The sequence below is a fragment of the Centropristis striata genome, chromosome 17 (assembly GCF_030273125.1).
Source record: "Centropristis striata isolate RG_2023a ecotype Rhode Island chromosome 17, C.striata_1.0, whole genome shotgun sequence".
NCBI lineage: Eukaryota > Metazoa > Chordata > Actinopteri > Perciformes > Serranidae > Centropristis > Centropristis striata.
In genome coordinates, this window is record NC_081533.1 from 34,513,885 (window position 1) to 34,526,583 (window position 12,699).

Here is a 12,699-nt window from a genome sequence, read left to right on the forward strand (position 1 = left end):
CTAAAAGTTTAACAAGGTAGAATTAAATCTATAAAAAAATATTTTGAGAGTTTGGGTTGGGAATATATCTCCAGGAAAAAATGTAGGAAGTTTTAACTCAGGTTGTTGTTGAAAAGGATTCTGGGAAATGTAGGAAACTTCAAGCTAAGGTTTTCACTTGTTACTCTTCTTTTTTTCCTTTTTTAAGTTATAATATGCTACTTTTATGCTTTATTATATCTTAAAAAGAGAAAATAATACACCTATGTTTTATTTTTTGTTGAGTTGGGTAATTACATTATCCCAAATGTTTCCAGTAGGTTAAAACCAGATAAATCTATTTTAATTATTTATTTATTTATTTATTCATTTTTTTGTCATTTGGGGCTTTGTGCATGCATCAGCGTTGTTGTTCTCATAAACTGAATTTTTATCCCGTTTTAAGCCACTTTTTAACAATACTTTTTTTTTTAGATGTTGGTGGATTTTAACTTTATATTTTAATCAAATAAAAGGTTAAAGTTATCAGATGTCTGGATCTGATTTCTAACATTAAACTGCTTTTTTCAGTGTTTTTCCTGGTTTTAAATCAGCAGATCTGTTTGTCTTATACTCTCTGGAGAATTCTGCTTCTGAACCATAAACACTGAATAATCCTAACAGGAGAAACTGTAATTACGCTGTTAGTGGTTGTTGATTAAGTCAAATTATTTATTCTATTTTACTTTTTTTCTGGTCTTTTATATTTTTAGTCTGATCTTTTAGTAATCTCTTCTAGTATTATTATTATTATTATTATTATTATTATTAATAATAATATTTTTTTCTGTTTGTTTATTATATTCTGTCATTTTAGACTTTTAAAAGTGCTTTATTTATTTATATATTATCATTATTTACTGTATTTTAGATTTTTAATCAGGTCTTTAAGTGAAGTCTATTATTATTTATTTATTTCTATCTATCAGTTTATTATATTCAGTACTGAAGACCCTTAAAACTACATTATTTCTAACGTCCAGCAGGGGGTGACTCCACTGGTTGCAAAAATGAGTCAGATTGTATAGAAGTCTATGAGAAAATGATCCTACTTCTCACTTTATTTGTGACCTCAGTAAACATTTTCATAATGGGTTTATGTTCTTAACCTTTATTTTCAAGTCTTCTTCAATACAGCACGATGTTTATAAAATAAATTATGGGTTAAATTTAGAGTGAAATAGACGATAAAGCAGGGGAGGGTTTAGGGCGGGGCTACGGGATGATTGACAGGTCACTCCCATTGGTATTCTTTTTATATTAATGACAGAAAAGAATAGTATTGAGTAAGTTTTGCTGTATATACACTACTGGTCAAAAGTTTTAGAACAGCCCAATTTTTCCAGTTTTTTATTGAAATTCAAGCAGTTCAAGTCAAATGAACAGCTTGAAAGGGTCCAAAGGTAAGTGGTGAACTGCCAGAGGTAAATAAAAAAAGGTAAGCTGAACCAAAACTGGAAAATAATGTACATTTCAGAATTATACAAGTAGGCCTTTTTCAGGGAACAAGAAATGGGTTAACAACTTAACTCTATGGAGTCTTGGGCTATTTTGTCCATTTTTGAATTCTTTTCATGTCTTTGTAAGTCATTTTGTGTCTTTTTTTAGTCATTTTGTGTCTTTTTTGGTCATTTTGTGTCTTTTTTTAGTCATTTTGTGTCCTTTTTTAGTCATTTTATGTCTTTTTTTAGTCATTTTGTGTCTTTTTTTAGTCATTTTGTGTCTTTTTTAGTCATTTTGTGTCCTTTTTTAGTCATTTTGTGTCCTTTTTTTGTCATTTTGTGTCTTTTTTTGTCATTTTGTGTCTTTTTTTTAGTCATAACTTACTTAACGTAACAACTTGACTCTATGGAGTCTTGGGCTATTTTGTCCATTTTTGAATTATTTCCATGTCATTTTGTGTCTTTTTTTGGTCATTTTGTGTCTTTTTTTAGCCATTTTGTGTCTTTTGGTGTCTTTTTTTTTTTTTCATTTTGTGTTTTTTTTTGTCATTTTGTGTCTTTTTTTGGTCATTTTGTGTCTTTTTTTAGTCCTTTAGTCCAACATAAAATGTGATTTTGAATCTTTTTTTTACTTTCAAAACACTATCATGCTCAATAAAGAATTTTAAATGTTGCAAATGTGCATTAATTTCAGAGTACACTGAGACATTAAACTGCATCATTTTCAATTAAATTCTGGAAAAGTTGGTGTGTTCTAAAACTTTTGACCAGTAGTGTAAGTTGCAAAAAAAAATTCAGTGCAGCTTCAATGCTAATTGAACTGATTGAATTAAAGTTTGTGCAACTTAAACTGAAGATAATGTTAAGGTGTTGCACTCACAGCAAGCAGAGAGAGAGAAAATGAAGAGAGAGAGAGAGAGAGAGAGAGAGAGAAAATAGAGAGAGAGAAGGTGTTTGTCAGAGAGGAAGTGCTGTCTGTCTTTCTGTCTGTCCGTCAGTCAGTGGAGGGACAGGATGCAGTTAACACCGTTCTGCCTGGTGCTGTGTGAGTACAAACACTTATTGACACTTATTAACTACGTAAAAAATTGTATATTTCTGATTAAATCTCTTGAAGAGCTGCTCACAGATACTTTAGTGTCTTTTTGAACCCAGAAATCACCTATTTCATTGATTTATTTTCAGTTTTTGCTCAATTGTTCATGTCCGTGTTGATGAATTCTTGCCTGCCGTGCTGTTTTTAATGCTTCTTTTATAATATCCTTTCTTTTTCTACACCTGTTTTACTGTTTTTATGCATTTGACGCCTTAACACCACCATCACTTCTTCTTTTGTTGCTTTCTCTTAAACCATGTCTCACATTTGTTTTCTTTGAACCATCACTTCTTAAGTTTTTTTCATCTGTCTTATATTTTCCACCCCTTAATTAGGGCCACGGGGCTTTTAATGTTAGTCACCTAGAGACTCCATTTAAACTTTAAACAGTAGACACAAGTCTTGTGTATCGGTGTATTAATCCACGTTTCGATAGGTCATATAGTTTTTTATCAATCCCTGTTCAATGACCATGATCATTTTTGGAGAAATTCTGAGATTATAATGGGTGTGTATTGCACGGAATGTTCGTGTCACAGTGTGTGACATCATCGCCAGAGTGTAGAGGGAGAGGTAAAACTGTCAAAAAATAAATTTGAAAACTGCGCTCCAGGCCGCAAATTCCACTCTACAGAAATAATTTATACATAGAAACGTAGGAAAATTAGTCTTCTCACTCACAATCCTCTGGTAAAGCTGTCAGAGTTATAGTTTGGGCGTAGGACGCACAGATGATCCACCAACACCACCAACAGCCTCATTGGCTCCCATATTAAAAACGCAGGAAGATTTCTGAAAAAAGGGAGAAGGAACAGTTTTTTTAGATCGCTCTAACAAAGCTATTTTTTCATTTTTCTGGAAAAAAAAACATATGTAGACGTTCAGGAAGAACTCAGGATGCTCAAAGTGAAGTCGGATCAATGATAGGTATTATGGTTTTGCCAAAAATGCTTTCTGTTCGAGGCCAGAAATTCCAGTCTGTCCACCTCTGCTGTCACTCTTTCATTAACAGGTGTCAGTTAATTCTGTTGATTGCTTTGATCTTTGATGTGATTACAGTTACAGATACACACACACAGAAATTTTCTAGTTCCTTATGTTTTCTTCTTTTCTCATTTTCTGTCAATGTATACTCCTTACTCCTTCCCCCGTACTTACGTCCTCCCTCCCTGTGTGCAGCCTGTCTTCAGGTGAGCCCTGACAGGTCTCAGTTCTTCAGGTACGGCTCGGTTTCTCTGACTTGCAACGAGCACGAGAACGCCACCGGTTGGAAGGTGAAGAGGAAAACTCCAGAGGGCGGGGTCAGACAGTGCTTGTCCGGCTGGGGCAGCGCCTCCTCCGGGTCCTCCTGCCACATCGGGAACATCTACCCGTCAGACACCGGGGTGTACTGGTGCGAGTCACCGGACGGGCAGGAGAGGAGCAACGCCGTCAACATCACCATCACCGGTACTGGACACAACATGTTCCGCTGCCTCTATTTAAACTAAGCTGCATTTAAAAGACTAGAACATTTCCTCTGGGGAAATTCTGAAAGGGCCACGGGGGCTACTGCCGGTGTGTTTACACTATGATGAGATTCTTCAGAGATTTCAAACTATGCCCTTTAACCTCAAAATGTGTGTGTGTGTGTGTGTGTGTGTGTGTGTGTAGAGAGGAGTATAGAGTGTACAGAGCTGAGAGGAGAGGACAGGAGAGGCTGAAAACATGACAAAAATTCAATATGTACAATATGTGGAGAAAACTTTATTTTTTTCCCCAATTTTTGTGACACTTGTGGGCACTTGGAAAAGATTATATAATTATATATAAATTCCATTTTATTACAAGTTTTAAAAATATATGTTTATCAGAGAAATTCAACTTGTGTTTTCAATTTTTTTTTACTGATTTCTCTCACTCAGTGTTATTCTGCACAAAGACATGTTTGAGTTGTTCTGATTGTGCTGATTCCATAGAGCTGCAGCACTTTATATATTTATAGAGATTTTGTATATTGCAGAGAAATACAAGGACACAGAGAGTAAAATGTAAAAAAGAGCAAAAAAATGCCCTTAAACTGCTTTGTTAAGAGGGTTAATTGAACATGAACATTTTTTTATCAAAAGCCCAAAATGATTTCCTTTCTGCCCCACAGATCGAGCCGTGCTCCTGGACGTTCCCAGCCTCCCCGTGGCCGAGGGCGTGACCGTGACTCTGCGCTGTGAAGCTGAGTCGTTCGCCTCGAACCACACGTTTGTTTTCCATAAAGATGGTCGCGTCATTGGCAGCAGGTCCAAAGGAATAATGACTCTTCCCGACGTAACAAAGTCAGATGAAGGAATCTACGTTTGCAGCATCCCTGGATATGGGGTATCCATCGGCAGCAGGCTGATTGTTGGAGGTGAGATAAACCGTCTACGCAGTGGTGGACTCAGACTGTTAGAAGGGCAAAAAAATAAGAAGTGCACATTCTTCACAACATGGCCCCCACCAGCAGCAAAAAGCTATGATGCATCATGTATGATGAAATATTAGCATTAAGTTAAAAGGAGATCCAGATCAAAGAAATTAATGATATGGTCCTGACAATTAAAAGTATCGAACCAAACACTCTAGGGGGGTCCAGGGGCATGCCCCCTCCCGGGAGAATATTTGTATATTTTTAAGTAAAATGCATCTATTTTGCGCACTTTGACAGCGAAATGAATGAGAGCAAACATCTCACATAACATTATTCACAGTTGGGTGATACTGTATTATAGAATCTCTAGAGGGCACATCATCATCATTTATTGTATAAAGGGGCACCCTAGAGGGCAATCAATACGTTTTTTCACATGTAAACGGCAGCCAATAAGGCACTTTCTCTCATTTTCACCACTCTAGAGGGCACTTTCGTGCACTTTTTCAATCACGGGGGCACCAAACAGGAAAAAGGGCTCTTTAAGGGCACTCATTAAGGCACGTTATCAAATTTTCTTGCACTAGAGGGATCATCATCATAATTTATTGTATGAAGGGGCACCCTAGAGGGCACCAAATATTTTTTGCACGTGTAAAGGGCAGCCAATAAGGCATTTCCTCTTGCCATCTGGTCGCCCCTCCTGTAGGAGGTTGTTTATGTGACCTCAGTAAATAAAATGTATTTTTTCTCCACAGGTTTTTCTCCTTCAACACCAGTTCCACCTGTAGCATCGTGTTCAGTTTCTGGCTTAAGGCTCGTGTGGCACCTGGTGGTGGCGATCCCTTACCTCCTGTCCACCATCTTACTGGGACTCATATGCAAAGACAGGAACAGAGGTGAGAACAGCTACGTGTAAATGGAGGCATACATGCTTCAACTTCAAATGTTCACTAATACGATCAGGCTCGAACAAGAAAACAGTGCTGTTTGCTCATTTGGTGAAAAGGTTTTAGTTTTCTTTTTACAACCATCTTTCAGGATTTCAGAGTTAGACTTTAACAAAACTTACATTTAAAACTCAAAACTACCATGTAAGAGAAACAATCAGCACAACAGCGTCATCTGCATAGATGATGATTTTAGGGATTCTGTTTCGATGGACCAATAGTTTTTTTTTTATAAAATACGATCTTATAAGCTTGTAAACATGAAAGCTGTGATTCACTCAATTTTTGTTGCAGGTTGCGACACACATGTAAGCCCACAATGCATGCCAAACATATTCTAGGCCACCAGCAAACATCCTGTTCTTCAGCTGGCACGAGCTTGGTCAAGTGCCATTTTACCTAGTTTTATGCATCGCTACGCATTATCTAGTATAACATTGTGTTCAAGTTAGTTGTTTTAAGTCAGAAAACTCATTTTGTGACATTAATATAGTCACAAGTGGTAAACATAATGTTTTTTTTACATTGATCAAAGAAAGGGGTCGAGTCTAGAGTTGTCTCTGTCAGCTTGAACCTGTTGTACCTTGTTCAATTGTGTCTTGTCTGATTGGCCCAAATAAACATCAAACCAGCCTCAAGGGTCATGCTGCAGGTTTGAGGTTGGATGTAAACTCCAACATTGCAACACATTGTGCAAGTGGCTATTATAATTACTGATCAGACTCTGTGCTCAAACTGGTTTAATAGGTTACTGTTAAAATAAGACCAAACATCTTAATCTGAGTAGAACCTTCATCTGAAGTTTATTAGGACATAAACCTGATTGTTATTCACACAGATCTCTTTCTGCTCGCAGCAGCTCAGCCGGTCGCAGAGCGAAGAGGCAGCAACGACGTCATCATGGAAGTAGTTGTATAGTTGTGACAAACTGGCAAAGAAATTCTGCCTCAATTGCACCCACAGGAAGTCCTGGAGATCTATTTTAACCGCCATCTGCCAGTCCAAGGCTGGACTCTAGTGACAATCAGAGGACTTTGCAAAGACTTGTGACCTCTAGGAATCCTGACCAATTAATGAGGTTCTATTGTTTTTCTATCTTTAAAGATGATCTCATCAACCTTAACTTCAGGTGGCATCGTGTGACTTCTGGCCGTTTTTTTTGTAATTTTATTTAATATTTTGAAAGTATTTCTGATGTCACAGACACCACTAAGATTGAATGTTGTGTTTTGGACAACATGGTCTCACAGGAATCCGTGAAATAGCCACGGATTCGCTTAACTCAAAATCCGTGGAATAGCCACGGAATCACTCAAATTTCCGTGAAACTGACACGGATTTTGCTACAATGCAAGTTAATGCCAGTCATATCCCGTGGCTATTCCAACATACAAAGTGATTATGTACATTCCCTGAGAGAATATTTAGAAAATAAAACATATATTTCTCGCTAGAAATGTGATCAAAATCCATTTTTATGCAGAAACTAAGTCAAAATATTGATTTTTTTTCACTAAAAATGAGAGAACTGTCCGCCATGTTTTTTGTTCTGACTGCCAGGACCTTGAAAGTCACGTGACTTGGAACAAACCAATAGGAACAAATATCCATGGAATAGCCACGGGATATGACAAATGTCATTAACTTGCATTGTAGCCAAATCCGTGTCAGTTTCACGGAAATTTGAGTGATTCCGTGGCTATTCCTTGGATTTTGAGTTAAGCGAATCTGTGGCTATTCCACGGATTCCTGTGAGACCAGATTCGTTTTGGATGTTATTATGATACAGCCGGTGATGTGTTAGTGTTTTTTTTTTTCGGTACGTAGAACAGATCGGACGTCTGCCTGTGGGTGCTGCTTGTCCCCGGAGAAAGTCGATAGACAATAGTATAATTTTGGTTCATAATATTCAGTTGAATATTATTACAAATATCCCTGTAATCTTGCTGTTGCTACTTGTTTGTGAGCCTGGTAAAATAGCCTTCTAGCTGATGCTGTGTTGTTTCAAATATGTATTCACCAGAAAATGTAAGAAATATGCCATTTTTTGGCCTTAAATAACCACTATGACTGTGTGTTCCATGTCTGGGTTAATATCAACTGTAGGTGCACTCAGCTCAGTGATTTTCACCACTTTCTCCAGAAACTGTCTGGCTGTGTCCGCTAGTTAAACCACTTGTTTAAAGTTCGGAAAGAAATGTGAACTGTGTCCCACGGCATCATAAATTTACCACAATGCAAATTGATTGTGACGATAATGTGGAAGATACTCTATAACAAGAAGATGACGTACTAAAAGCTGCTCCGATGGTTGAAACGGTCAACGCTTACTGACTCTGAAGTGTCCGAACAAACTGTAATATTTCACTGAAAACAGTTTTGTGTTCTATTGGAATAACTGAGAACAGCCTGCCCCGATCCGATTATTTTCATTTAGTTGAATATCTGAACAAAATGTGAGCCTGTCGGCATAGAGACATGAAACATTTTTATAGAGAATATATGATTACTATGAGATTAAGAACTTAACCCTCTATAGTACGGTGTTGCCCTCAGTCAACATATCCATTTTTGGCCTTTCAAATTTCTACAGTATATGTTTTTCAGTGATGCAATACTTTTAAAAAGAGGGAAGAGTATAGGGAACCACTAGCAAAGCTTTAATTTGACACATGACCTCCAGGAGGCCATATTGAAACCCTTCTTTGCAGACTTTTCCAAAGGAAACAGCTTTGCCTTTTTGTGCAACAAAAAAAGCACTGAAAACATAATTTTGTTGCCCTTTTCCATCTGGAAATAGGTGAGGTCTACTTATAGGTGAGTAAACCTTCATTTTCGATAGTTTCATGCAATTTAGTTTTATAATTGACACATGGCAACAGGTAACAAACCCCAGAAACTTAAAAAAAAAAATATATATAAAATTTGTTCAGATTATGTTTATTTAGTCTATTTTAAGACAACAAAAAAAACCACTCCAAACATTCTCTTCCTAACTGGCATCATAATGTGTACCATAGAGGGTTAAATGAACACACACACACCACCGAGGAGTAACAAAAAAATATTTTTTTGTTAAAATATGTACTTAACAATTGAAGTTGCAGAGGGGCAGCCCTCCTCAGAGCTCAACATTTTTAAATGTTTTGTTGTTCCGGTAACCTTTGTGTTTAGGTGTTGGAGGTTTAGAAGATTATGTTTGGGTCACCACATGTTACAGAATTTTCTGTTCATTATTTTTTGTGGGAGGAAAGAGAAACGTCATGCCATCAGGCCGTTATGACCTCTGACCCTTTACTTTTTGACCTGCATTGCCCTCAGTACTGTCTTATTTGAATCAGAGGAACATGTCAATATAAACCAATGAAGGATTGAACAGTGGGTTGAATATCAAGCTCATAATTCTGATGTAAAACACTGCTAAGTGTGAAGAGGAAGTGGAGGGCGTTTGTGGTTTATCTACGTATCTGGGGTGTGAAGTTAAAGTCCAGTTGTTTATTGTTTTGTTTAGTTTTTCCATTTGACATTTAATCTGTGTCCAGAATTTACTCAACATTTCCCTTGAAATTGACTCACCTATCTTATTCTTCTGGTATATAAACATCGCTTTAAAAAACAGGAAAGGCTGAAACATTTTTCATGTCAGTAATTTCCGGTCTCAGACGTGTTGAAACCAGGTCAGCTTTATTTCTAAGAAGTGGAAACAAAGAGAGGACATTGTACCACTTTTAAACCCACAAACAGGCCAAACACTTGTACAACAAAGGTTTTTTAAATGACAATGTTGTTAAATGACGTTAAATTCTTGTAAGTACTAGAAAAAAGTAAAAATGTAGGAATATAAAGTTATTTATGAAGTTTTTTGTCTTGCCATGTGACTGGAAACTCTTGTGGTTTTGTAGGCGAGTGAAGCTGCTTTCTGTTGTGGTTAAAACACACAAATCTGTCTCAAAGTTTAAATTCTTTGTCAACAGAGTATCTCTGACTTTTGTTCTGCAGTTTAACATACATGTTTATTGAAAAATAAAAACAAACACACCTCAACTAAAACTGTGGTTTTTATCGACCAAACTGTAAATGTTCAGCCTGGTTTTCTGGAAATAATGTTCCTATGAGTCGTCTGTTATGTTATGTTTGTTCTTGTTGTATCACAAAAACATTTCCTTTCAAATTTTTTGGATTTCCAAAACACAGAGGCGATCACAGTTAGTGTGCCGTTAAACCAAAAATCACTGCAGACTTATTTACATTAAAATCATATTAATTCACCAAAACCATGCCAAGTAGTTTTGGTGCCTAAACCAAACCAAACAGTGACCCTCTGGGACCTTCCAGACACTATATTCAGTCTTAAAACTACCCAATATAATTTACTCGTGGACACTGATATTATATTAATCTTAACCCTCTGGGGTCTGAGCCTATTTTGCCCGTTTTTGAATACTTTTGATTTTGCCCTTCATGTACCACATAAAAATGTTTACTATACCCATATTTGGTATCCATTTTTTCTTCACCTACACTACCGGTCAAAAGTTTTAGAACACCCCAATTTTTCCAGTTTTTTATTGAAATTCAAGCAGTTCAAGTCAAATGAACAGCTTGAAAGGGTCCAAAGGTAAGTGGTGAACTGCCAGAGGTAAATAAAAAAAGGTAAGCTGAACCAAAACTGGAAAATAATGTACATTTCAGAATTATACAAGTAGGCCTTTTTCAGGGAACAAGAAATGGGTTAACAACTTAACTCTATGGAGTCTTGGGCTATTTTGTCCATTTTTGAATTCTTTTCATGTCTTTGTAAGTCATTTTGTGTCTTTTTTTGGTCATTTTGTGTCTTTTTTTTAGTCATTTTGTGTCTTTTGGTGTCTTTTTTTGTCTTTTTGTGTCTTTTTTTTTGGTCATTTTGTGTCTTTTTTTGTCATTTTGTGTCTTTTGGTGTCTTTTTGTGTCTTTTTTTTTGGTCATTTTGTGTCTTTTTTTAGTCATTTTGACTAAATAAAGACATAATGAGAAGGTATTTGAAAAACCTAGTGTGGGTATTGTTAAATTGAGGCACTCGTGTTGTTTGACTGTTTATTGGGCATTAGGTTTAGGTTTTCTTTTTCACATTTATTCACATAACACTTTGAGTATTACCTTTGTTAGACTCACTAGTTTATGGGTGGTTGCATTGCTGTATTTTTGTTTGCATAGATTAAAAGTAAGCGCAGTCAGCCAGAGTTCCTTTGTTTGTTGTGTTTTAAGTAAGATAGTTTTGGGGGGGAAAATCGAGTTAGGAAGATTGTTTTAGTTTGTTTGTTTTATGAGTTGGCGCCACCCTTCGCCCTTTGTTCATTGCCTCACATTACAACACCTTGTATCTAGCCTGAAGAAGGTTCTCTTTTCGTTACCTTTGTTTTATTTTGCTGTTATACAATAAAATCTGTATTTGCCTGAGTACACCGGCGTTGTTGCTTCCCTTTCCCCTAGACAACAACTGGGTTGTAACAACCTAATAAAGTGGACACTGAGTGTTTGTTGTGCATTGTGCACCAGAAACTGACAGCAGAACATCTCAGTGAGAGTGCAGCAGCTGCTGGTCCTCCATCCTGCCACTAGATGGAGCTCTGAACCTAAACATGACTGATTCTGGCTTCTTTCATCATTCAGATTGTTCTTTTCTGCAGTGAGCACCTCAATGTATTCACATTCTTTATCTTTAACCCTCTGGCATCACTTTAATGTACTACCCTTTAAGGCAGGGGTCTCAAACTGGCGGCCCGCGGGCCAATTGTGGCCCTCGTGACGATATTTTGTGGCCCCCACCTTGATATGAAAGTTTAATGTGAGTTTTATATGAATGGCACTTTACCGTGTTGTGTGTGGAAGGTCCCTTTAGTAATTTTGTGTCTTTTTTTAAAATAATTTTGTCTTTTTTTTTAATTTTGTGTCTTTTTTTTGTTGTTGTAATTTTGTCTTTTAAATAATTTCTTTTTTATTTATAATTTTGTGTTATTTTTTGGGGTCATTTTGTGTCTTTTTTTAAAGAATTTTGTATCTGGTTTGGGAAATCTGTGTATTTTTATTGTCATTTTGTGTCTTTTTTGATCATTTTGTGTCCTTTTTTTCACATGTCTTTTTTTTGTGATTTTGTGTCTTTTTAAAGTAATTTAGGGTTTTTTGTGTCATTTTTTTTAGTCATTTTGTGTCTTTTTTTTTGGGTCATTTTGATACTGCCTCCAGCGGCCCCCAGGTCATTTGAGTTTGAGACCCCTGATTTAAGGCCATTAAGGACAAAATGTCCACTTTCAAAATAAATGCTATAAAACTTTACAGATTAACATTTTTACTTTTCTACATTTTTTTTTCAGCATAAACCTCTTTAACAACTTCCGCCCTGCTCAAAACTACCAAATGTTTAAACGAGAAATATGATCTCTTTTCTTGGTTCTCGTAGCATTCTGGACTAACTGAAGAGTTTTAAGGGATTTATTGGAGCAGCCGACAGGAAGGAATTACAGTAATCTAACCTTGAAGTGTCTCATTTTTGTAATATAACGTAGGTGAATCAATGCAGTCCTTGAAGTTTGTTTTATATGGGAGTTAAATGACAGATCCTGATCAAAGATAACTCATAGATTCCTACGGTGGTATTGGAGGCCAGGGTAATGCCATCGATGCTAATTAAGTCTTTGGATAATGAGTTTCGGAGGTGTTCGGGTCCCAGCACAGTTGTGGACCATCCAAGTTTTTTATGTCCTTAAATGTCTAGATATCAGCTCTTAAATTAAACTCTTATCAGATATTTTGTTGTTATCATTATATTTGTCC